Genomic DNA, 26183 nt, shown 5'->3' on the forward strand with positions numbered 1-26183 from the left:
CAGGAATGGCCTGCAGATAGAAGCGAGATGAGAGAACAGTGAATCCTTCATGATATTTTGAAATCCTTGTGTCTCACCTATCACCTTTGGATTCTGCCATGGCTCATGGACCACAAGTTAAAAACATTGGACTTAGAGACCTGATTTCCTTACAGTTTCCCAAAAGTTCTGACTTCTCATATTACCTTGATCTCACCTATCTTCATTATGTATACGGTCAGGACCAGGCTTTGGAAAACCATTTAGATTTTTGTTTGAGGACTAAGTGACTACTTTCAACCCTATCTAGAGTCTTTCTTGAAGAACAAGGCAAGCAGGGATAAGTCAGTTATAAAATAATTATGGTCTTCCCCTTATTGGACATTAGACATGTCATTGGCCCATGTCTAGACCTGTACCACAGACACTGTTTCTTGAGTAGGGCAAGGGGTAGATTTTGGCTTGAAGTTCCCCCACATGAACCCATGTTATCTTAACCCATACTATCCACTCTGTGCCACTTTCTCTTTTGGTGAGGGGACTTTATTCATGGTACAACCAGATCAACCACAGCCAGTAGCCAGATATCGACTTGTAGTTGACAGTGGGAGTTTATGCCGATAGCTGCATTTGAGCTGATGTTTCCTCTCCGTTAAAGATGTTCATCTCCAGAATCGTTCCTACAGTTCATGGATCAGACTTCTGTGGTGGCACTAGTACACCATAGTAGAATTTTCCATTTATCAGTGTTAGGTTTTCCTATTTAGCTATGAGCATCTCTAGGGCCAGTACCATGTATTTTTTCCTCTGTCCTCTGTAGATCCTTGCATAATGACTGATACATATGAAATAAGTAATATGTTTATAGAATTAACCAAAAATTAATGATATAGGGGATACTGCCTCACATTTCTTGTATGTAAAGTGAGATAATAACTACCTCATAGGGCCACTGGGAAGACTGAGTGAGAAGACACACATAAAGCGTATAGCACTGTACCTATCACACGGTAAGTACTTATATTTTAGAAATTATTATGTTTATTATTGTCTATTATATACCATTCTGAAATATAATTCTGAGAAGAACTTGTTGAATGATATTAATTCATTGCTGTCATTGGAACTTACTGGATAAGTTATTTAATTTACAATTACATATGGATTTATAAATGACTTTCAATCAGGGGAGAAAATCTTATGTGCTTATCAAGTCCCTGTATCACCTTTTTATTTCTTGAATCCTGCCACCTCTCTTCTTTCTCACTGGCACTTCATTTCTCATTAGTCTTTTTCATCATTGGTAACTTCCTAATTTCCGTTACTTCTAACTAGTATCCTGTATATAGTTTAGCCCCCTTAAGTTTATTTTCTACAGTGCACTCAGTATGATTTTTCTGAAAGGAAAATAGGATCATGCCACTTACCTACTTAAAGCCTCATTTAATGGCTTTCCTTTGGCCTTAAGAGAAAGTCAACTGAGCATAGCATAAAAGGCCTCCCATGTTCCTATCGCTGCTTCCTTTTCCAGGTTCACCATTTCTATCCCTTCTTCCCCCAGTAACAGCACAGTGTGGTACTCTAATTTGAGTGCTAAGTTCATTGTTAAAGAGCTATATGCTCTTTCTAGTTCAGGCCTTTGTGCCTGATGTTGTTTCCTCTCTCCTTCAGAAGATGATCTTTTCATCCTAGAGGACTAGCCTTAAGCATCCTCATCTTTGGGAAGCCTTCCGTGACTAACTCTCTTCCCATTCCTTGCAGAGATTGAGGGGAATAACTCTCCCAGTTTGCCCAGAGCTCTCTGTACATCCTACCTAGTGTTTTATCTTTTTGGTGATCATTACATGTTTTTCTACCAATTAACCTTGCCGTACAGTGCATTCCTTGACAACAGGAGTGACCGAGTTATCACCATAGCATCAGAACCTAGGACAGGGACAAGCCTTAGTTTATGCTTACTCTAAATATTTATAGAAAAAAGATAGGAAGGAAGGTGAAAAGGAAAGAAGAAAGAATGGCCTGAATTCAAAGCTACGAGTGTCAGACTGGAAGAGCTAATCTATTGCAAAATACTCCCGTCTGGCTTCAGTCTATGAACCTTTCCTTACAAACTTGCTTCTCTCTAAAGAACACTGATGTCCTCAAGGCAGTACAACAAGTGGTTGGAAGGCTGCCTCTGTTTTCTGAGATTATCGTACTATATTTATTGACAGTTTTATTTTAGGCTTTATCAGTTTACTCTGTTTAAAGTCCTAAAGTTATAAAGAATAGCAATTACAAATTGTCTGATTTTTCTCTAAATTAACTCCTTCTCATTATGGCTCTATTTTAGTTAATGGCCTTACGAATCACTCATTCACTCAGGTTACATAGCTGACATTTGTCCCAGCTCTTCTACCTAGGAGATGCATGACATTGGATACCTTGCTTCACCTCTCTGATCTCCATTTTTCTCATCTGTGAAATAAGGTAACTATTTATCTTCACAGAATTGTTGTAAAAATTAAATAAGATTTCTTTGGTTGTCTATGGCTGCATAAGAAACCACTTCAAAATTTAGTGGCTTAAAACAAATGATTATTTGTCATGAGTGTGTATAGGGTGACCAGATGGCACTTTTCCTCATCAGTATACTTTCTCAAAGACTATTAAAAAGAGATCTAATTTCCAATTCTAATATCAATAAAGATCAACACAAAGTTGGACAATCAGACAGCATCAATCTGTAAATATCTCTTCTTACCATAACCTTCATAGACTCGCTTTTATAGAAGGGTGCTTAAACATTCTTTTTTTAGCTTTCTTCAGGTCTGGTATGCAAAATATTGTTAGGGGACATTTCTGAATTTTGGGAAAACATTGAATCTGTTTAAAAAGCCGAAAGAGACCACTCCTCTTAAAACTGAAGACCAGAAAACGTGTGTATTTCACCATGAATTTGTGTCCTCCTCCTACTAGATACTGTGAGGTATATGATCCATTGAGAACTTCCCACATTGCCTCGGCCACTGGGAAATGGCAGAAAAAAGCCTTGAGCAGTGTTTTATTTTCCTCTATGCAATTTGCTCTTTTCATTCTATTGTGTTACTTGATTTTAATTTATTTTGCTTTTTAATTCCATTTTCTTATATTTTGTTTTACTATAAGCCACTTAAACTACAAGTTGAGAAACACAGATGGAAAAACTAGTTATTCACCATCACATTCTTTTTTTTTTTTTTCATTCCAGTTCATTTTCTACATTGATCTCAGATAAATCTCCTTAAAGCAATGTTTAGGTTGCCATTATTCTGTTTAATCCCCTTCAAAGTTCCCTCAATTCGTAATATATTTAAGGTCCTCAAAAATGTTAGCCCGCACTGTCTTTTCACTCTTAGAGGTTCTGTTTTTCCTAGAGATGCCGTATGTGGATATGCTAAGGTAGACACCTTCATTTACCTAAATATGAGCTGTTACTTTCCTTCCATGTGATGAAATTCCTCTCATTGAGGACATTCCCAATTTAGTCTCTGCCTAGTATAAGTCTGCCTATTAAGGGCCTAGTTCAAATATCACCTCCTTTATGAAAAGGCCTCTGACTTACCCCCATCCAGATATACTCCCTTTATTCTCTCTGAACTTACATAAACCTTGTATTATACTTTTGAACTCCTTCAACTCAGATTTTCTCTTTTATTAATTGTTCATCTACTCGACTTGAGCCTTAATAGATTATATGCTCCTTCAGGGTAGAAAACATATTTTAGCCAATGTTCTGGATCTTGTATTACTCAACATAGTGCCTTGCATATAGTAGGTACTAATTAAACACATACCAAATTGGATCAAAGAGGATTATGATTATTGTTATAATTTATTATGTTCCATGCACTGTTCTACATGCTTTACATTTATTTTATTTAATTCTATCAACTCTACTAGATGATTATTACTGCAATCCTCATTTTATAGATGAGAAAACTGAGGCACAGAGTGGTTAAGAAACCACTCTGAGGTCACACAACTAACAGGATGTGAAACCTGTGTTCCAACTTTAGCAGCGTGGCTCTAAAACTCAAGTGTTTTAAATGGTTATGAGGATTTGTGCATTGTGAATTTCTCAAAATTTTCTGTGAAAGTAGACTAGGTTTCAGCCACCATTCAATGTTTCCTCATGAAAACAATTCCATAGACTCGTAGACTTAAAGAAATTTTCAGAGAACTCACTCATTTTTTTGCATATTAGTCCAGAAAACACTTTGCCTAATTCCACAGCAAATACATCACAGAGCCAGGGTGAAAGTCCAAGTCCTCTAATTCCAGATAAAGTTCTCCTTTCATTTTACAGCTATCTCCTGATATAACCTATAGAAAAAGGAATTGCTAACATTTTTTAAACATTGTGTGTCAGGTACTATTCTAAATAGTTTACATACATTACCTCATTTAATCCTCATGTGACCCAATTATATTGACATTAAAACTGAAGAATAGAAAAGTTAACTAACTTGCTTAAGGTCAATCAGATTGTAAGTAGTGAAGCCAGGATTAAAATCAAGCCAAGGGCACCAGTGTCTAACCACTATGACTATAGCTGCTTCTCAAAATTTTAGGCAACCTCTGTAGCCCAAAATGAGAAAGGCAGAATATCCAGATAAAAGAGACTCTTTGGTGCCTGAACTAAACATTAAATATTGAAGAGAGATGACATTTCAAAAAATAATAAATCAAATAGTCAAATTCTTTTTAGTAATGGTAGACAAAAAGAGACAAAACTTAGAAGAGAAATGATGTGTTGTAGAAGGAAGAGAATAGCTAAAGTCATGGTACGAAGTGGAAACAAAGCAATGCTGAATTTTGAAAGTAGAAGGAGAATTTTGAAGAAATCAATCCAGTTCTGGTTCATTACAGAAGTTTCCAAAAACTGACAATATAACTAAAGACGCAGTTGGGAATATGTAAAATATCTGCCAGAAGGTGATTACTGAGCTAGAAATTTTTTGAAGGAGGGCACATGGTGCTTGGAGTTTCCCTGAGAATTTGCAGGGAAAGTGTTCTTCACATAAAAGTGAATTTGCTTATGCCAATATGGGAAGCAAATATATATATTGCATTTTGCTTATTTCAAGAAACACAAGGAAAAGAGAAAGGAGAAATAATTCAAATGGAAAAAAAAATGGCTCTACTTCACGAGAGCAATTAAAAAATTAGAATGTTTTGCTTCCAATTTTGCAAATGCTTAAAAACTAACAAAGTCTGAATAAAAACTGCCTACTGAAGAAGACTCTAGTCTGGGCTCTAGTCAGCTTAATTAATGCCAAGTTTAGGTCATGCAAAATAGATGTAAATGAATGTTATGAGAGAGAGAAAATATCACATATGTCCGAATACAACATGAGTTTTTTTTTTTCCTTTTTCTATCCCTCAGCATAAAGGAATTGCCTTAGATTCAAATCCTAATAAATTGTTCTCGTATTACTAGGTAGTCTGTTAGTTCTTTTATTTTGAATAACAAGAAATTATTTGGAGGAGGGGAGAAAATGACATTAGCTATGTCAGTTTGGGGTTTATATAGCAATTATCTGGAGAATTAATGTTAAAAAGATGCTAAAAAAAAAAAAATCCCTCAACAAAGAATTAGTCATTATTCCTGGGAAGGTGTTTTCACAATTGCAAGTATTGAATGTAGTTATATATATCTGACTTTTAAAAACACTTAATAACACAGTTTAGTTTTTTAGTCACATTGTAGAGATCACAAATATTTACCTATTAGACAAATGGGGAAATAAGAAGTCTTAATATCATGCAATTGGATTCTTGCGACTTTGCTTGACATTTCCAATGAAAACAAACACAGATTCAAAAGGTGCTTTATCTGAACAACTTAGATGGGACAAAGATAGGTTTGAAAAACTTTAGACAAGTTGAAAAATGGATCTTGATTGGGGAAGACCTTGAAGTCAAGATTCATGAGAAGAGATTAAGTGAAATTATTCCATGATATCATGGTAAAGTGAAAGTAATATTTTTAAATTAACTTATTATTTGATATAGCCTATTAAATAATGTATTTAATACAACTGTGCATAATAAATGAATCCATAAATCAAACATTATACGTAGTTATCTGTAATACATTCCTCAAAGTCATTTAACTTTGTTCAGAATATTTTTCTTTCTTCCTTTTGTCTTTTTTTCAACTCTCATCATTACTAACTATAAAAGGAATCATTCTCCTTATTTTGAGTCACTTTCTAGTTAGCCATTTACATTATCTTCTAAATAGAATATTCTGTGGAAAAGGAAAGAGGAGATTTTGAAGTTATTTGCAGAAATCTATAATAGCAAAGGAAGAAGCTGAGATTTCTGTGTATACAAGTAGTATTGCGGAAGAAATGCAAAAGAATTTCAAATGAAATTATATTTAACTATTTAAGGCTTTGGCCAGAGCATACCTAAGGTACTTCATCTAGTTTTAACCTTCAGATTGGTAAAAGATGTAATTTCTGTGAAGAGGTATTATGGTGTCAAAAATCAACTTTATGCCAAGCATTAGAAAAAAATGTGGAAAGATCGGATTTATAAAGAACTTGTTTTCTCCAGGGTAAGAAAAGTCTCCGGGATTGATCCTTTTCAGGGTTTTCATATTGTGATGGAATTAGGTTATTTCAATCCCAATTTTATTTTTGCCTGCAGCAAGATACTTGTTTATACAGTAACTTCACTTATTCGTTCTTTCACGTATTCTGCACTACTGTTTGTCTTCCATTGAGTACTTGCTTTGAGCAGGTGTGGAAACTGTGGAAGCCACTAGGACACAACTTTAAGAATCAATGTCCTTTCTCTCCAGGATCCCACAGGATTGAGGAAATCAACAACCATTAGGCAATTATAATGGAGTGTGATAAGTATTTTAACAGAGGTGCTTGTTCTCTGATATTTAAAGCTCTTACTTTCCCCTCCATCATTTCTTATCTTCAATTTAATTATTGTTGAACTCATTTTGCCTACAAAAACTTACCTTGATTATGTTTATCTGTAAGATGAGATTTTTGGGGATTTAATGTGAACCTCTGATTTATCTGTGGCTTTTTTTTTTTTTTTTTTGGAATGATGGACTCTTTTCATTGATTAATTAACCTGATTAGATATCTCATCGTAGTTGATGCTAAATCTTGTGATTAGGAAGATTTGTTATTTTTCTTATGCCACTTCTCAGTCCAGTTGCTGCCTCTTCAAAACCTTTCTATTCTTTTTCGTGTTTCTTTCTGTCATTCTCTCAGTGAGCACATTTCATCATTTTGTTCTTTCCAGTACGCTTCTTGTTTCCTTCATCTCTTATCAAATGCCTTTTTGATAGTGAAATAGAGTTCTAGAAAGAGATCATTGTTTCTTCCTTTTGCTGAGTAAACTCCCTTCCCTGATACCATTTTGATCTCTTACTCCTTCTGGAAATGGCCTCAGATTTCATTTGAAATATTTCCTTTGCTCTCCACAGCCTTCCTTCTTTGACTGCCAGTAGCATAACCTATTCCCCTGATTGCCCAGAGAAGCTATCGACAGGCCATTCTCTGCCTGGGGTCTGTCATAGTTTCAGTCACCACTTCTCTGTGGTGGTGGCAGGACCTGTGCCATCCGGACTTCCTTACGGCCAAAATGTTCACCACATTCCAGGTTCAGGTGAATAAACAAGCTGCAAAACAACATTTCTAATGAGAATGGCCCTATTACACGTCCACCTGATATTTTCATCTTTTATCAAGAAGCCACCTTTATACCAAAAAAAAAAAAAAAAAAAAAAAATTGTCAAACGCTTGATCTTCTCCTCTGAGGCTGTTTGTTATCTGTTTAGAGCCCTGTAGAAATGGGCAGCTGAAGGCATTAGCATTACTTGACCATGGTTATTGTTTTTATCCAGACTGGCAGATGCTTTTTACAGTCTCTGGCTGAATTTCATTGGGAACGAACGAGCTTAAAATGCACAGGAGGAAGAAAGTACTTCTCTCCCAGGACCCTTGCTGAGCTGATAATAGTCTATGGGAAGCCATCTATTTAAACAGAAATAAACATGCCTTGGGATGCCAGGAGCCTATTTTCAGCTTTATTAAGCTATTTTCAGCTTTATTAAGAAATCTGTGTTTAATTTTTCCAAATGTCTCCAGTCCTGTTCATTTAGCTTTTCTCTGTGTGTAGATCAATTAGAGCACTGGATGAGAACGCAGACGTTGCATTCTGCTCCTCATAGAAACACACTGCATTTGGAAAAGAGAGAAGAACCTGGAGGACTTCCAAGGGCCTAATCAGAAATTTGAACTTAATTGGCTTTTCGTGGGGAAGCATATTCCTGTTCAGATGTTACCTGTGCTTGGGTCCTAGGAAATTTCACTGTTGGATATATATATTTTTTACTTTTAAAACATTCCTTGGACCCATATAGATTGGTCACCTGTCATAATTCAGATACTGCTCTAGACCAGGATTATCAAAGTATGTGTGTGTGGAGGGAGGGGGGAAGTGTTAAAGGGTCAGATAGTAAATATTTTATGCATTGCGGGTCATATGGTCTCTGTTGCAGCTATTTGGTTCTGCCATTTTATGGCAGTGGGAGCCATAGATAATAAGTGTGGCTATGTTCTAATAAGCCTTTATTTATGACACTATAATTTAAACTTTATATAATTTTCACATGTCATGTAATACTGTTTTTCTTTTGACTTTTTTTCATCCATTAAAACAAGGAAAAATCATCCTCTGTGTGCCACACGGAAAGAAGCCTGTAGGCTATAATTTGTGAACCCCTGCTCTAGGCAAAGGTGCTAAAGTAATGAACAAAACAGAAACCTTGATCTCATGTGACTTTCATTTTCCATGAGGGAAAACAGACAATGAGCATGAAAATGCACAAATAATGAATGTTACATCAAGTTCTAAGGGCTAGGAAGAAAGAATAAAGCAAACGAACAAACAACAACAACAACAAAAAAACAAAATAAAATGTAGGTGTCGTGCTTGAAAATAACTGGCGGTAGAAGGACTGAGGGTGTGGGTTGCTTTTGCTGATCAGAGAAGGCTTCTCTGAGCTGACATCTGAGTTAATATCCAGATGATGCCAGGGAGACATGTGAATGCCTGCTCCAAGTAGAAAGAATGGCAAAGGCAAAGCTCCGAGTCCAGATGAGCTTGGGGTGTTTGAAGAAGCAAGAGGACCAGTCTGGCTGGAGAGGACGTTGCAAAGTGGAAAGAGGAGGGCCATGCAATGAGAAAGGAGTGCAGTGACCAGCCAGGTAGGACTCTTGGCTATAGGGAGGGCTTTAGAATTTACTCGGGTTTCATTGCTAGACCATAGGTAGTTCAAAGCTGGAAAGTGATGGGAAATGGTTTAGGAATTAGGACAAGTCACTTTGGCTGCCATGTGGATGAGGGACTGTGGTGGGGAAGAAAAGTGGAGGCCAGGTGGGCAGTCAAGATGCTAGTCCAAATTACAGACTTTTTCATTGACTCTTCTAACACTCTTCTTAATGTGTGAGTCTGGTAGAGACAGAGAAGATGAGAAATAGTGATATAATATACATCTTGAGTCAGACTACCAAATGAAATCTTCATCAATAACACTGCCAAGAAATTAAGTCCATATTATTTATATTACTTCAGTAACATTTACAATGACAGCTCACTATTTGGAGGGTCCTTGCTAGGTGTGGTACTATTTAATTTAATCCTCATAGTAATTCGGTGTGGTAAGTGTCTTTATCCACTTTATAGATGAGGAAACTAGGATACTAGCAGGTTCTGCAATGGCCCAAAAGAACTCAAAACTGATAGGTGGAAGAAGGAGTCTAGGACCCATGCTTTTCTGGATCTTACACAAGTGTTCTTTTCACTTATGTTGCAGTTATTTATGGCTGCACATCAAACCGAACCAAAGTATTATGGCTCAAAACAACAATGATTTATTATTGGAGGTTGGCTGGGCTCAGTGAGTAGTCCTTCTGTTTCATGAGTTGTTGACTTGGATAGTAACATGAGGCTACAATCAGATGGGAGCTCAACAGAGCCTGGAATATCCAAGGTAACCTCACTCCCATCGCTGGCAGTTGGTACCAGTTAACTGAGGTGTCTCTTTTCTCCTGCATGTGACATCTCAGGTTTCGTTAGGCTCGGCAGACTCTCTTCTAGCATGATAGACGGGCTCTAACAAGAAACATTCCAGAAAGAAGCCCCATTGTGCAAATGCCTCTAATACTTAATGTGAGAATCTGGTAGCGTTTAAGAAATAGTGATATAATATGTATTACCCTCGATGATGTCATTACCTCAGAGCAAGTCAGATGGCCAAGTCCAAAATTAAACTGGAAAGAGACTGTACATAGGAAGTGGGCCCATTAGGATCCACCAGTATCTATGACATAGTTATCATAGCTTCTGCCTTTATACAGAAGTGCATGGGAACTAATTCATTTTTTTTTGTGTGGTATATCATGACTCTTAGCAACTGAGGATAAACTAAGGCACCAGATATTTATTAATTCATGTGTTGACTAGACATTTATTGGGTTTCTCCTATGAGTGAAGTACTGTGCTGGGAACCGTGGGAGAAGAATTGGATAAGACATAAGCCTTTCCTCGGAGTGCTTAGAGTCTAAAATAAAATATTGTGCTACCAGATGAGTACCTAAAAATACAGACACATGTTGGTGGATAGAATATATACCTTATGTTATATTCTAAATTGCTCTTATTGGAGACCTGGAAAATTTTCAAAAAGATAGTCTTGTAAAATATATACCTTTCTTCTGGTTGCTATGATTTACTATATCATGAAAGAAAATGAAGCATTTATTCTTCCAGAAAAATTAGAGTGCTTTGTGAAAAATTAGTTTTTCTCAAAGATGAACTAATGTTCAGATTAATTCAGTGTTTGAGGAAGGAGAATTTCATCTGCTACCATGACCTCCAACTTTGTTTGATCTCTGATTGGTTTAGGTCACTAAGTAGTATTGATTTTTTTTTTTTTTTCATTGAAATCTTCCAGGAGTCAGCTTCCTATAAAGAACAACAACACAAAACACTGGTATGAAAAGGTCTAGTCTACTCATCACATGTATGACAGATCTCTAAACAATATAAAATTTTACATATAAATAGATGTTCATTTAATGTGAATGTCTAAGCTAGGTCCTTCATTGTTTTAGTATAGGTGTTAGGTATTCTAATGAGATTTAAAAACAAACAAAAAAGCTCCAATACCACTTAACGTGTGCTTACAATATTTCAGACACTGTCTAAATGCCTTCTATGTATCATTTCCTTTACCTTTGTATATGTCTGATGTAAGTACAGTAATTATCTTCACTTTCTAGATAAGAAAGTTTTAGGTAAAAGAGTTAAGTAACCCATCCAAGACATGAGCCAGGGCTTGAACCCTGGTCCTTTTGATTCTCAAACCCATTTCCTTACCTCCCTGTAGCATAGAAGTAGCAATGGGAATAGTTTGAGAATGGTCTTCAGGAGGCTTGAGCTTTAGTCCTTAGGGCTGAACTAATGAGCTCCATGGTCTTGGACAGATCTATTTCTCATGCTTGAAGAAAAATTCTCTCTTGTCTAAAGCACAGACACTTGCAGTCCATATTTCTTTGCTAATTTAGAGCCTACATTTTCTTTTCAATTTACATTGTGTCTTCTGCATTCTCAATCTCCCTTACCCTGTTCTGCTTTTTTTGTTGTTCTTAGCATTTATCACCTATTATTCTATATCATCTACTTAGTTATTCTTTATCGTTTATTGTCTATTTCTCCTTCTCCGGTGAAAGCAGGGATCTTTGTCTGTTTTTCTTCAAGCCATATACCAAGTGCCTCCAAAACTTCCCAACACATAGAAGGTCCCACAATAAATATATAGTATACTTCTTTTTTGAGGAATAGGGGTGAAAGATAGGAAGAAGCATTTTGGGATGAAAAATATGGTTTAAGAAGGGATAATAAGACATTAGGTATCTTGGTCTTTTAAGGAGTTCCATTTATGTGGGGAAGCAATGAGAGAAGAAGATGGTAGGATCACAATGGAGAGGGTCTTCAGTGTATACACAAGAGTCCAGATTTTATTTGCTAGGCATTGGAAAGCCAGTTGGATCACCAAGACTGATTAGTACACCAAAATTCCAGGTGTGCAATGTTTGGTTCTAAGAGACAACCCTTGAGGCTTAATTGTATCTGGAAGTAATGTTTAACTTTATGCTCAATTGTTTGGTCAATCTTTCTTTGAAAATGGCAAGCACAATCAAGGAATGAAGAAAGGATGCTATACCCTGAGCTCAGTGAGAAGAATGTGCAGATACAGATGTGCTATTTCTTATTTATGGTAATTGAATTTTAAATTTAATTTAGCAGTAAAAATCCGCTATTTAAAGGATTATTACACTGTAAAAGACTTGAGAAGCACATAGATTCTAGAGGTACTTAGAGTATCATTTGATTCCTGATGGATGACAAGCATAAATGCATCCAAATTAATTATAATTGTCATTCTAGCAAGTAAAATGCAGCAATGCGTTTATCAAAAGGATACTTCCAAAAGATATGAAAAGAATATGAGAAATAGCAAGGCCAAAGACTTATGCTACAAAGCCATGTGGTGAATAGAGGCCACGAAACTGCGTGATCTAGACAATATAGATTTCATATATTACATTTATTTAAACATTTCGTAAGCATAATTTTAACAAAATAGCTGTATGTTATTCTATTTCAAGCATTCATAACCATCTACTTAACCTTTTATACACCTTTGGACATTTCAGTTTCCACATTTTCATAATCATAACTAATGCTGTAATGACTATCTTCACGTACTTTTTTTCCATATTAAGGATTATTTTCTAAAGAGACTATACTCACAGTGGAATTACTAGGTCAAAGAGTGTGAAGTATTTTTGTATTAATTGTCTGCTAATTTGGCCACTGAAAATTGACATTTGTTTGTGTTTCTTTTTTTTTTATTTATTACTAATGAGGTTGAGATTATGTTTCTTAGACAGTTGTTTCCATTTCTGTGAAATACCGGTGTGTGCCCTTGGACCTTTTATCTATTGGAGCCTAGTGTTTTTTTATTTGGATATCACACTCAGAATTCACTGTATGCAAAGGCCAAGTCTTTCAGTCAAGCCAAATTGTCAATATACTGAAACAATCAATTCATTGGAACAGTTGGTCAATCTTCTGACCCGATGGGTCCTTTCATCTATACGAATGGATCAATTTAGTGAAACATCTGGTGGAATAAAGGTGTTCCTAATAAATCATGTTAGAAAGTAGAACTGAAGATGAAAGCATAAAGTGCATAAACTATTTGTGACTTGCTCATGAGTTCACAAGCACCTCCTTTCTGATTCTTTTCAGAGAATAATAATGATGATAAAAAGTTCAGGAAGCATCTGTTTCTCCATGCATACGAGGAGCCTCTGTACTAATTGCAGTATGTCGATGTTTTTATCTTCCTTCTACTTGGACATTCTGAGAGTAATCTTCCCCTTGAAATTAACAGCCTTGATTCTCTCCTTTCTGTAACTCTTCACCAGATGAAATTCTCATCTACTTCATTTAATAAATGAGGAAGCGCGTTCTATCATTTATCATAGGTTGTACTCTGCAGTTGGATTCATGCCAGATCCAGAGATAAAGAGATTATTAAAAAAAAAAAAAACTATCTGAAAGTATGAGTGCAAGGTTACTATACTTTAGGTGAAAGAGGGAAATTTTTTTCCACCTGACTCTGGAGAAGTTTTTTATTAGTAGTGATATCTCTCAATTTTGTCATGATGACCCTGAGACATAATAACATTTAGAGGCAATAGGAGCCATGGTCAGCAAAGATAAAAAGGGTCTGAGTTCTTTTAATCTTATCCCATACCTTTAGTGAGAATTAGATACTTGAACTATAGATTTGTTTTATAAAGAATTGGGGTGTTGAATTAACAGTGCACCTTTTCCCATGATTTTCTATTCAGATATACAATTTGTTTGTATTTCTTTGGATATTTGCTCTAAAAATAGATACTCTAACTGCATTATTGCTGCATGATTATTCTAATAGAATGAGCCTTGGTGATCCTGTGTCAGGGACACCATTTTCTCCTGGCAGCTATCACAGCTGTCAACATCAGTGGTCCTTTGGCTAATTAAAATTTGAGAGATATTAGTTTCCATGTAGCATTAATAAGATCATACCTGATCTGTTACAGATGAAAATATTCCAATCATTTAACCCATTTCCAGCTAGCCCCAAATATATACACATATGCATACATATATGTGTGTGTTTTTACAAAAGTAAATTAACAGGAAAAAATGGACAATTCCTTCCTCCCTTTAAATATTTATTTAATATCCATTCCCAAATGCATACACTCTATGGATACACACACAAGACAACACCTCCCCCCAAAAGAGCGATGGCTGACAATAAAGGTATAATTGTTTCTTTCTAGGTTCTCTGTTCTAAACATCCAGCTACAGCAATGGGGCAGATATCTAACCATACCCCTCAAAAGCCGGCCCAAAACAGAAACACTGGTTTGGTGATCTGTACCATGATAAAGTGTTATGACACATCTCCCTAAGCTAAAAGCCAATAGACTTTTATTTTCTTTCAAGGGGGAGGTCCATCTGAACCTCTTGCTTTAAACAAGCAGATTGAACTACAGTTCAACAGCCTGGCAGATTCAAATGGTCAAGAACCCAAAATAAAACTTTGTTTGGTTGAGTGATAGAAACAAGGAAACCTTGTATTAAGAATTAATTTTTAAAAAAATTAATAAATGAGAATGGTTCTCTATTCTTATTTCACTTTGGAAGGATTCAGGGCTATTTGTCATATTGCAGAGCGAAATTAAACAAAATGTCCTGTGAAACCAAAAGCTAAGCATGATTAGGCACATGTAGAAAATAGCATGAGCTGTGTAGAATCACAGCTCTAGATTGGAACCTTGGCTTTGTCACTTACCAGTGAGCAACTTTGAGCAAATGACTCAAATTTTCAGAGTCTCAGTATCTTAATCCACAAAATAGGGATAAAACAGTAAACACCTGTGAGGTCATTGTAAAGCTTAAAGGAGGTAATGCATGTAAAGGAGGTTATAGTGTATCATGGTAGGGAATTATGAAAGGTAATAATGTTGATAGATATGGCACTTGTGTTAAAAGAAACCAACCAGATTTTAAAATCTAGTTTCCGAGCTAAGACAACAGGAAAGCAAGCTGCTGAGAATGAGAGCAAAACAATCCTCCCTAAATTCTTCCTCTGAGGAGGTTGATAGTTGATCATGGGGACTTAAGATGTGTGAGACCCTGCATTTCTTTGTTAGAGTTTGAAGAAATATGTCTAAAAATTATATAGGTATGGAAATTTGATGAGAGCAGCAAAAAATATATCTGTAAGGCATCATGGCTTTTTCTCGAAAAGAGTTTATGGTACCATTTTCAACATTACTGTGTCTTCTAGGATGAAAGCTGTTTTCGAAGGAAACATCAAAATTTTATTTTTTTGTTCATTCCTCCCAAATTCTCCGTTTGATTTCTCTCCCCTCTCCCCAGCTAACTACCAGTTCTTCAGCTTTACTTTGAAGTTTATTTAGCAGTGAGAAATCATTTTCTTATGACATTCTTATGATAGCATCATAATCCATCGACTATTTCACAGAGTAAATGGCTTAATTTCCTCCTTGAACTACTTATACACTGTATGTCAAACATGTTTGTTTTTATCATCCCATGTAGTTGATGTCACATTATAGGAACTTAACATAGGTTAGTGGTTTTGGAGGGTGGCATCCAAGCAGAGAATGGTGCTACTTTCTGTGTGCAGATTCACAGGCAAGAAGGACTTTGTGTGTTGGAGTGGAAGGGGAGGAGGCTGATGAGGTAATGGGCCTGGATCCTGCAGAGCTCTGAGTGTGTGTTAGGCATTTTCATCAGCGTCTGGTGCTGAGAATCCACTGAAATGTTTAATTTGTGTACAAACCGTCATTCAAGTTGATTGAGCTTTCTTTTCAAACTTCAGTGTATGGGTGCAGACACAGAGCAAGTAACCCATGTAGTGGCTTTATGAGCTGAAAATTAATCCGTGTTTATCAGTAACACAATCTGTAGCTTATTGGTTTCTCACATAGTGTTTAATGACTCTGAAGCAGCTTATTGATGCTAACAGAAAACTGATACATTTGTAAAAAGAAATGCATTATCCATGCTATAAAATTAAATGTTGCATTGCAAAGCAATATTCTAAGTATCTAGTCAATTTTTGTAAACTAAATGTGATATAACTATAATGGAGTAAAGAGAAAACATAAATCCACAGGGAGTATATTTCTTCAAGAAGTTTATTTTGTTAACCTGTATTGATAGGCAAGTTTTAATTACATTTTTACAAAAGCGTGTATTTTCCATGCTTAGGAAAAGATGTATATTCTTTTGCCTGTCTTGTCCTTTAGGTTAATGTATGTCTAAATGGGGCTTTGAGGGAATATACATTTTTAGGAACTACTTTTTTGGTGTATTAGCATAAAATCAAATACATATTCTTTACCTTTTTTTTTTATACAATATTAATAATATGTCCCTGTGTAGCCAGGATTCTGATTTAAGAACCTCTAAAATCAATTATGGCCATCAATACTTAGATTAACTTTCAATGCAGAAATTGAAACTCTCCCCAAGGCATTCTGAACGTGTACCATATAATGTATAGTCCTAAAATTTTGTATGAAAAGAGGCAGAATAACCTCTTCTGATACCTAAGTAAATAATAGCTAGCATTTACTGAGTACCCACTATGTGCCAGGCATTATATATGATCTCATTTAATCCTTACAAAATGAGAGGTAAGTACCATAATTACTCTATTTTGTAGATGGATAAACCAAGATACAGAAAGGTTAAGTCAATTCTGTCCACACAGCTAGTGAAAGTTAGCACTTGGATACGAACCCACACAGTCTGACTGGAGAGTCCATTTTCTTAGCTTCTATATAGAAGTGCACTATTCCATGAGGGATGAGTCTTTTAGAAAAGATATTTCCTTTCATATGGTAATTTTTTTGTCTTTCTTTTTGGAATGACTACATTAGGCAGCTTGATGTTAACACATATCTTCTCAAATAAACTAACGCCCCCAGAAAAATAATTGAATGATAGCACTGACAATGATGAGAATAATAGAAGCTACCGTTAATCAAAGCTTGGTCATATGCCAGATACTGGGCTCAGTACTTTACATTTTCTCATTTCTCTCTAAACTCTGTGAGGAAGGTATAAATATTCCCTCTCCCAGGCTAGGACACAGAAGCTTAGAGGACTGGAGTCAACTGTCCTTGGAGTGGCAAATGTAAGAATTTATTGTATGTCTGAGCAATGTGCAAGTCTGTGCTCTTATCCCAGTGCACAAAATTGTCTGAACTATACACACTTTTGCATGCAGTGCGTACATGGGTAAGTATAAAAGCCAGGGGTAGGTAAGAGAAGTATTTTATGGTATCTTATCAAAATATGAGATCTGGCACAGCAGTTTTTTAAAACCCAAATATCACCTCACTTAATTAAGCCATCTTTTCTTATGAACTTTTCAGGGGAGATGAAGATCAAAGGTGTTCTTCTTTCCCATAAGTAGCCATCTGTGTTAGGTATCTCCCTCTCCAGCCTCCCCTTCTACATGATGAATGAACATAAAACCATTCACGCCCCAGCACTCTTTAGATTTTTCGCTGTTAGATTATGTGTCAGCCAATTCTAAAGACCTTGCTAATTTCTTCAGTTTTGTTTTTAAACTCTGATTCTTAAAATTATCCCTGGTAACAGAACCTAGGTTCCTGTTGGTCTGGATACCTGTCCCTGAATGCTTCCCACGGGATGGGCCCAATGTGTCAGCTCTCTTTCAGGATCCACGGAAGTGAGGGGTAATCCCGTCTTCTAAGAAGCATCAAATGCAATGGAAGATTAGAAAAACCCAGCCAGAGTAAATGTGGCCTATTGAATTTTACAACAGGAAGATGACCTTAGATCCCCTGTAATAAGACTCTTGTTTTCTCGGCTTTAACCTTTTGACTATTTTCAAGCAACAACAAAGGCTGTTAACATGAGATAATTCTCAGTTTTGCTGATACATTGATTTGTATCTTTCACAATTAAGAATGAAATCATTAGGCACTCTGGAAACATACAGTTATTCAATTAATCACTCAAAAAACGTTTATGGAGCATCTCTCATAGCAGCCAAGAGCCACCCGTTCCAGAGCCCTCTTTCCTAGGTTCAAATCCCCACTGTCACTTACTAACTCTGCAACCTTGAGCAAGTTTCTTGGCTTTGTCAGCCCTCGTTCCCTATCTGTGAAATGTGGATCATAATAGAATCGATGCCATAGAGTTGTGAGGAGAAAATATAAATAAAGCACTTTAGCACAATATATGAGACACTGTCAGGGCTCAATAAATGTTAGCTGTTATTATTAAGAGCATCATATTCCAGGTACTCCACAGGGTACTGGAAGGAAATGATGAACAAGCCCAGATCTGGTCCCTCCTCTTATGAAACCAATGTTCAAGGAGCTGAAAGAAAACTCAGCATGACTAGAACATAGAAAGCAGGGAAGTGATGGTAGATGAAACTAGAGAAGGGGATAGGAACCCTATAAATGGAACTTTTCACCTTAATCCTTAAAGCAGTGGGATACCATTAAAGTGGTTAAGAAAGGGAAGTGACATTTCATATTCCTATTTGGAAAGATCCCTGGCTGGCTGATGCATGGCTCCAAAGAAATGCACAGTAAATACAACATGAGGGCTGTTAACCAGTACATGAAATAGTCTCAACTGTAAACACTTTGAAGCATGCTGTGTAAACACTGACATGTTTAAAAGCCAGGAGTGGATAAGAGAAATATTTTATAGTTTATTAACGTATGAGTTGTCCAATGTCACACAAATAGTAAGTGATGAAACTGAGGATGGAAACCATACTCTTAGCCCTATGATCTTGCTTAGTCCAGTGATCCAGGCAAGACACAATGGTAGCTTGACCATTATAGAGGCAATCGTGGAGAAAAGTGCAATGGATTAAAGAGCACTTAAGTTGAAGAATGGACAGAACTGTTGAAGGGTTGGCTATATCAGACAAGCTGGGCTCCGTCTCTCTATGTGACTCTACTAAATTTAGTGCTTTTAAAGGGTCTGCGGAGGTCACTGAAATTTCTCAGATGTCACTACATTAGGCGATCTCAGTTATGTTGTTTAGAAAGTATTTAAATCATGGAGATTTGGAAAAGTCCTGGGACATTCTCTTTAAATGATTGCCACATTTTGGGAGAATATTTAGAAACTCATAATTGTTTCTCCACAGTTAGTCACTCTCAATAAATTTGGTGGTGGATTCCCCGCCAGCCCTTAAACATTGCAGAGCTTTAAGACTTTTGGCCAGTGAGCCCGTTAGAGGAATTACTTTATTTTGGTGTGTCTTTTGTTTGTATGGTTTTTTAATATTTTTGTTTTTATATTTTTATATGTTTGTTTTCCCTATAGAGAAGTTTAAAAAGCAATATTAAGTTACAACTACATGGACTTTTCAATTATCTTATACTCTTACCAAATGGATGTATTAAGTTTGCCTATTCTAAAGGATCTAGTGTTTCTCATACATATTTGGGACATTTTCTGAATATGAGTTTGTCAAAATATGTTGGCTTTTAGTAATATCTCAATATACCAGCTCTCTCTTCCCTGTGTGTCATTTACTACTGTAATCCTCTGTTAAATCCCCGATTTTTAAATCTGCTGATACTCAGGGGACTTGTTTTGGAAATTTTCTAATGCGAAAAAAAATGTCAAGCTATGACTTTTATTTGACATCATGCCATCTAAATTTCTTTCAATACTTAAAGAAGACCCATTTTTTATACATTTAAAAAGTTGATTTTTTCCCCATTATAGTTAATATGCGGTTAGGTAAACAGTCTTTGAAAACACTGAAGAATAAAAGGAAGGAGAAAAAAATCACTCATAGCATAGTATAACTATTTAGAGAACATCACTGCTTACATGTTGATATATTTCTTTCCAATCTTTTTTTTTCTGTCTTTGGTGTCATAATTATGGGGGAAGTCCAGTCACAGAGGTGGCCTGATCTACTTCTACCCTGTCTTGGTGGGTATCTCAGGTTGATTTCATCTAGTCTCACTATGGTCAGGTATCCCCGCCACTATTGTACTCTTAAGGTTTCCAGAGTTTCCTTCTCTAATCCTTAGGATTAAAAAAGTATTCTAGATCACTGAAGGGAGAGTTATGCCCATAGTGGATGTGTCAGGTATGAGTTGGGGAAAGGCTCAGGATACTGGTGAGTGGCATGGATCGTTTTAAGGAATAGTGATGGAAGCTGGTCCTCACTGGGCAGCAAAGAGGATAATGCCTTGGTGTTCACTTGTACTGCTCAGAGTCTCTGGTTATGGGATGGCTTCATCTTGTACATAGAGCTGGGGGAGGGGCAAGGAAAGGGGTGAGCTCTCAGGCTATAGTGAGAACATTTCATAAGCACAAAGGCTGGGTGGGGACACATAAATCATTTTCTTGATATAATGGTTTCTTATTTTATGTAATTCTGATTGTGATCATAAGATATCATTATTTGCCTATATAGTGCTTTACCCTTGTTAATATATTTCATCTAGTACAAACATTTTATTTTCCTAGGTTAGCGTCTATAATGATATTGATGATAATCATAATAATTAACACTTGTATAGTGTATATGGAAATTGGCCCAATTTCACACAACTAGTAAGTGTTAAAGATGAGGCTGGAACCAGAATTCATGCTCTTAATCACTAAATGCTATTGCCAAAACTCTTTGTAAGCATAATTGTAGTTACTACATAATATTCCATCGATTGTATAAATCAGCATTTACTTAACCGTTCTCCTACAGAAGTAAAGAACTTGTTGTTTCATTGCTTTAGATGTTTTTCCTTAGGATATATTCATCAAAATGGGATTATTGACTCAAAGTTTATAAATATGTCTGTGGCTTTTGATATAGATGCCAAAATGCTTTTTATTTTCAGAGTGCTTTAATTCATACTGCCAATCAAAGTTTTGTAAGAGTTTCTGCTTTAGATATCTTGTTTCTCTCTGTGTAACACCAGTGCTAAGCCTACTAGGTGAAGACATTCTGCTGTCTGTTAAGGAAGAGATTTCATATTTCCCACAGGGGATCAGACATTTCCTTGGGGCATTTGACAACATATATTTGGCCATGGGAAATGAGGGGCATGAGGGAGGGAATGAATTTTAGGCAGAGGAAACATTAGCAAAAATTGATGTTAAAAAGTAAAGCCATTATTTTTTGAACACAGGTTTAATTCGACAGAATGTGGGTTGGGTGATTCAAGGGGATCTGACTTGCGGGGAGTCACTTGAGCTCTCTGGGCATCTACTTAATAGGTTATAAAAATGAGAAATTAGATTATTTAATTATAAGCTTCCTTAGCATTTTAATGTTAGTTATTCTATAATCACATAAGTTAAATAAAATAAAAATTTCCAGTATCTCAAAACAGAAATTCTGTATGTTGCTTGAATTCTAAAAATATATATTTATTATAGGGTAGGAGGTAGAGGCTCTATATGCTTTCAAATGAAAGCTATTATTTTCAGAAAATAACCAATAATCGTGGAAGATTCATGGGGATATATGTCAATTGTGAACAATTTAAAACTCCAAAGTTCTTGTTCCCCTCTATAGCCTGTAAGGATATTCTTTTGTTTCTTTGACCTTGACTGGATTCTGTAGCACTGTGTGTTCTTTCTCTTGTACTTTAAAGGGAGTTTCTTGTAAAATTAGGGGAAACACAAATCAAAGCTGACGTTGGCACACAGAGATAGGGCAGTGTGCAGTCCAAGTTCTTAATCCAGTAGACATGGTCTGATCTTTGGGGTCAGGACGGCCATGCTTTACAATTGTGCCACAGTAAGCTTTCCCTAGAATTTTGTATTTGAAGAGCATAGAATAGCTTCCCCTTTCCTACAAAATAATATCCAGGGGCTAATCCATCTTTCTGAAGTTACTATTTTTGTTATTTATTTGAAACAAAGCCATCATGGCCTTGTTATACCATAAAGGTCTTATCCATCCTTCAAGGACCCACTGAAGTGCTCCCTCTTCCAGGAAGGATGTTATCCTCATGATACCTCTCTTTGTACTATCATCTGCTTGTCATTTATTTATTCACTTCCCTCATTAGCATGTAATCTCCAGAGCAGAATTCATTCAATTCATCTTTGCATTCTCAAGATCCAACACACAGTAGATATTCAATAATTGTTTGTTAAATCGATTAATTTCTCCATTAAGAATTAGTCTTCCATTTGTGTTCCTACTATACTGTGTTTCTGATAGTACTGAAACATAGTAATTGAGAGCACCTGCCCTAGAGTCAGACTGTGTAGGTTCAAATCTTGGCTTTAGTCGTTACAGGCTGTGTAATTGCCCATGGTAAATGACTAACTTCTTTGTGCCTTGGTGCATTCATTTGTAAACTGGGATTACTTTATAAGGCTGTTCTTTAGATTGAATAATATAATACTTGTAATGAGCTTAGAATATTTATTACTTTTTTCATCATTGTTTCTATACATATTAATATGATTTATTAACTTAGAAACTTCTTTAAAGTATAGACTCATTCATCTATGAATCTTATTAAATTTATTGGGGTGGCATTGGTTAATAAAATTACATAGGTTTCAAGTGTACAATTCAGTAACACGTCATCTGTATATTGCATTGTGTTGTACACCACCAAAGTCAAATATCCTTCTGACACCATGTATTTGACCCCTTTACCCTTGTCTACCTCTCTCTTCTTTTCCCTGTGGTAACCACTAAACTGTTGTCTGTGTCTATGAGTTTTTGTTTTTCTTATTCATTTGTGACTTCCAGTTTTATATCCCACCTGTAAGTGAAATCATATGGTTCTCAACATTTTCTGCCTGACTTATTTCACTTAGCACGATTATCTCAAGATGCTCCTCACTAATACTTTGCTATTAGTAGTGAGGTCTCAGCAGTATTTACAAACATAATTGGCATAGATATTTGCAAGGTTCAGCTCTTTGAAGCACTAGTAACTGTTACATATTTCAACTTTATGAACTGCTTCAGACTGTAAACTCCATGAAAACCAAGGTTATTTTTTATTTTTTACCTCTCATATTCTCAGCAGTTAACAATGCCTGGCATATACTGGTTGCCTGATTGGCATATGCCAAACATTGTGCTAAAGACCTACAGACATGTAAAATCCAGTCCTTCCCGTGAAGGTACTTTAGAATACTTCTTATTTGAACTGGTTTCTGTGATTTAGAGGAAGCAGAGAAAATAGAACCCAGGAGAAGTCTGATGGGAGGGAGGGGCCAAAGGGGCTCAGGATATACCTCAAATCCTCCCAAAAGATGGTGTCCAATAACTCACTGGCCTTCATGTGTCCTAAATCATTGCAGGTACCTCTACTCCTGCCAGAGTTTCACTACCAAGCCCAGATGGGACAGTATCCTCCTCTTCCTCTCCTTAAACTGTCAACAGTCATGATTCTGCTCACAACACTGAGTTTGGGTCCTGTTTAAAACAAACATATTTGAAAGTGAGCCTCTGTCATTGGCATTACTTATAATAATTATTTTTTATTTTCTAGAAATCAAATAACAAAACTCTTCAGCAAATTGTTCCAGAGAGCATGGGAAGAGGGAACATTCCTCATCGTTTTGTGCATTTACATCACCCTAATAGTCTGAGATGTACTAACAGCTTTACTGAGAGTGTGATGAAGTATCAGAATAAATACTGAAAATACTTGGTGTGAATACGATGCTGTGCTGGCAAGGAACTCAATGTACTTTCTCATTCATTATCTTGTTCTCACAATGTCCCTGAAAAGTAGATGGTGTTATTCCCATTTGACAGATGGAGAAGATGTACCAAAGTGATAGGCTCAAGCTGCACAGTTCATCCCAGCAGGTCCAGGCCTCCTGGTTACTCTCTCAGTGTCTCCAAGTATTCCAGAGCAGGATGTGCCCATATATGCTTTCACTTGGTCCCATTGCCATCTAGAGAGAAGCGTTAAACACCTTCCTGTACTTGGCAGGAAATTCTGACTTTCTTTCTACTTGCTGTTCACCAGGACAAGCCCCCTGAAATATGCTTTCTTTACACACTTAAATATTTTATGTTAATAGTGATTGAAGTCAGATTTCGAGTAATACTTCCTGCGGTTTATTGGCCCAGTTAATTTAACATTAAGAAAGAAATGAGAATGAATAAAAAGCATTGTGAATTTCCATATGCAAATGTGTGCCTGGAGGAAGCTGTTAGAACTGAAGCAATCAATAAATTCCAGAAATTTAGTAGAATTGCATATGACTCTGACATTAGCTTCTGCAGGTTGTAGGGTTTATTTTAAAGCTCTTCTTTCCTTCGTTGTCTTCCTTTACAGGACTTGGTGTTTTCTGCAGCTGAAGTTCCCTGCTCTGAGAATGCATCCTCAGTGCAGTACATAAGCAATGGGATTCTGTTACCCAGGTGATTTGTGATTATATGACTCTGACAGGTGCTCATTGCAGGGCTTCATTTCCTACCCATCCTCAGCAATCCGTATCAGCCTCAGCAGTAATTCTACCAGAGAGAGGGGAAGGTCATGGCCCACAGGAGTGATTTTCATGTAGAATTCTTGTCAACTCTAGGATCCTCAGAGGTGATTTAGGGGTCATTACTGGGGGCCAGAAGGAGGCCAACCAGTAGCACTTCAGATTAGATTTCTATATATATCTCCTTTAAAAAGTTCTTACTGAGTTAAAAGTCAAAAACCACTGATCAAGAATAAGAGAGAGCTAGTAATATTAACAGACACTGATGCTTGCTAGATGCTAGGAACTATTCAGTTCTGGATCTGTATTCTTTCACTCAATGCTCTAAATAATCCTATGAGTATTTCTGTTTGATGGATGAGAAGGCTGAGGCTTAGTGATGTGAAGTCACTTGTCCAGATCACATTGCTCATTACTCCTTTCCTTTCTCTTGTTTCTTTTTACAAATCTGCATTGGGCACCAGCATGGGCCCCCGTGTGGTGTAAAGTATTGAGGACGCAGCAGTACACGAGAAGGATGTGGCTCCACCCTCATGGGGTTTATATTCTGTAGAATTTGAACCCAGGTCTATGTGACTATGGCATTTGAGCTCTTACTCCTATACCATATTGCTTTAAATAGCAGACCATGGGGCTGCATCTTGATATAGTCTCTGGGGGAAGATGTGAGAGATTGAAAGAAACAGATGTGTGCCAGATGAGTCATACTGCACTCATTTTTGGGGTTGGGGGGGCGGGTAGGGTATGTGAGCAGGAAGATTTCAGGGAGTGATGGATTCTGTGCTCCCAGAGTCTAAGTCAGCTCTCCTCTTTTGCAGTGACAGGAAAATCAATGAACAACTCTGATTCTCAAAACATCTCCTTTCCAGTGTTAAGCTATGACTTTAACTACAGTGTAGTGTAAAAATAGCTAGACTGTCAGTTAAAAAGAATTTGGTTCAGATCTTAAACCCCTTGTCATCTTGGGAAAGTAATTTCCTGTCTTGAACTTATTTCTGCATCTGCAAAATTACACATGTAGATGATATCCTGGATTCCCCTTAGTTCAGATGCTTTTATTCTGAGTTTGTGAGTGCAGTAGATATGTACTCTGGGGTTCGACGGGATGTGCCCTACAGCGGTCGCTTAAAATTGTTTTTTACTATTACCAACAATACGAAATACATTTTAAATTGTGACCGAGTTCACAAGCATACACACATATACACTTATCAGGGAAAATGTTTCATAAAAATACCATTACTTATGTAATACATTCTTCAATAATCTATTGTATTCCATTATATTCTAGTTGATTCGTTCTATTTCACTTTCGTAGAAATGTTGACCATGATCTAATAAGTTGATTTCATATTGATTTTATAACCTACTAGCTATGCCTGATTTCATGAAACCAGACTGCCAGGGAGTTTCTGAAAGTTTAGCTGTGTCTGGCCCCTTGCTTGCTTTGGAAGATTTTATATATATAAATACATAATATTATACATGAAGTATATAGTATATATATTATACTACATATGAAATAGCATATATATTACATATAATAT

At 36.4% G+C, this 26183-nt stretch overlaps 1 protein-coding gene across 1 annotated transcript in view; it reads left to right on the forward strand.

Moving 5' to 3' along the window:
* Positions 1-26183, forward strand: part of NELL1 (neural EGFL like 1) — a 709438-nt gene that overhangs the window by 485029 nt on the left and 198226 nt on the right. The window lies entirely within an intron of this gene.

Source organism: Pteropus alecto, unplaced genomic scaffold (assembly GCF_000325575.1).
Source record: "Pteropus alecto unplaced genomic scaffold, ASM32557v1 scaffold71, whole genome shotgun sequence".
Classification (NCBI taxonomy): Eukaryota; Metazoa; Chordata; class Mammalia; order Chiroptera; family Pteropodidae; genus Pteropus; species Pteropus alecto.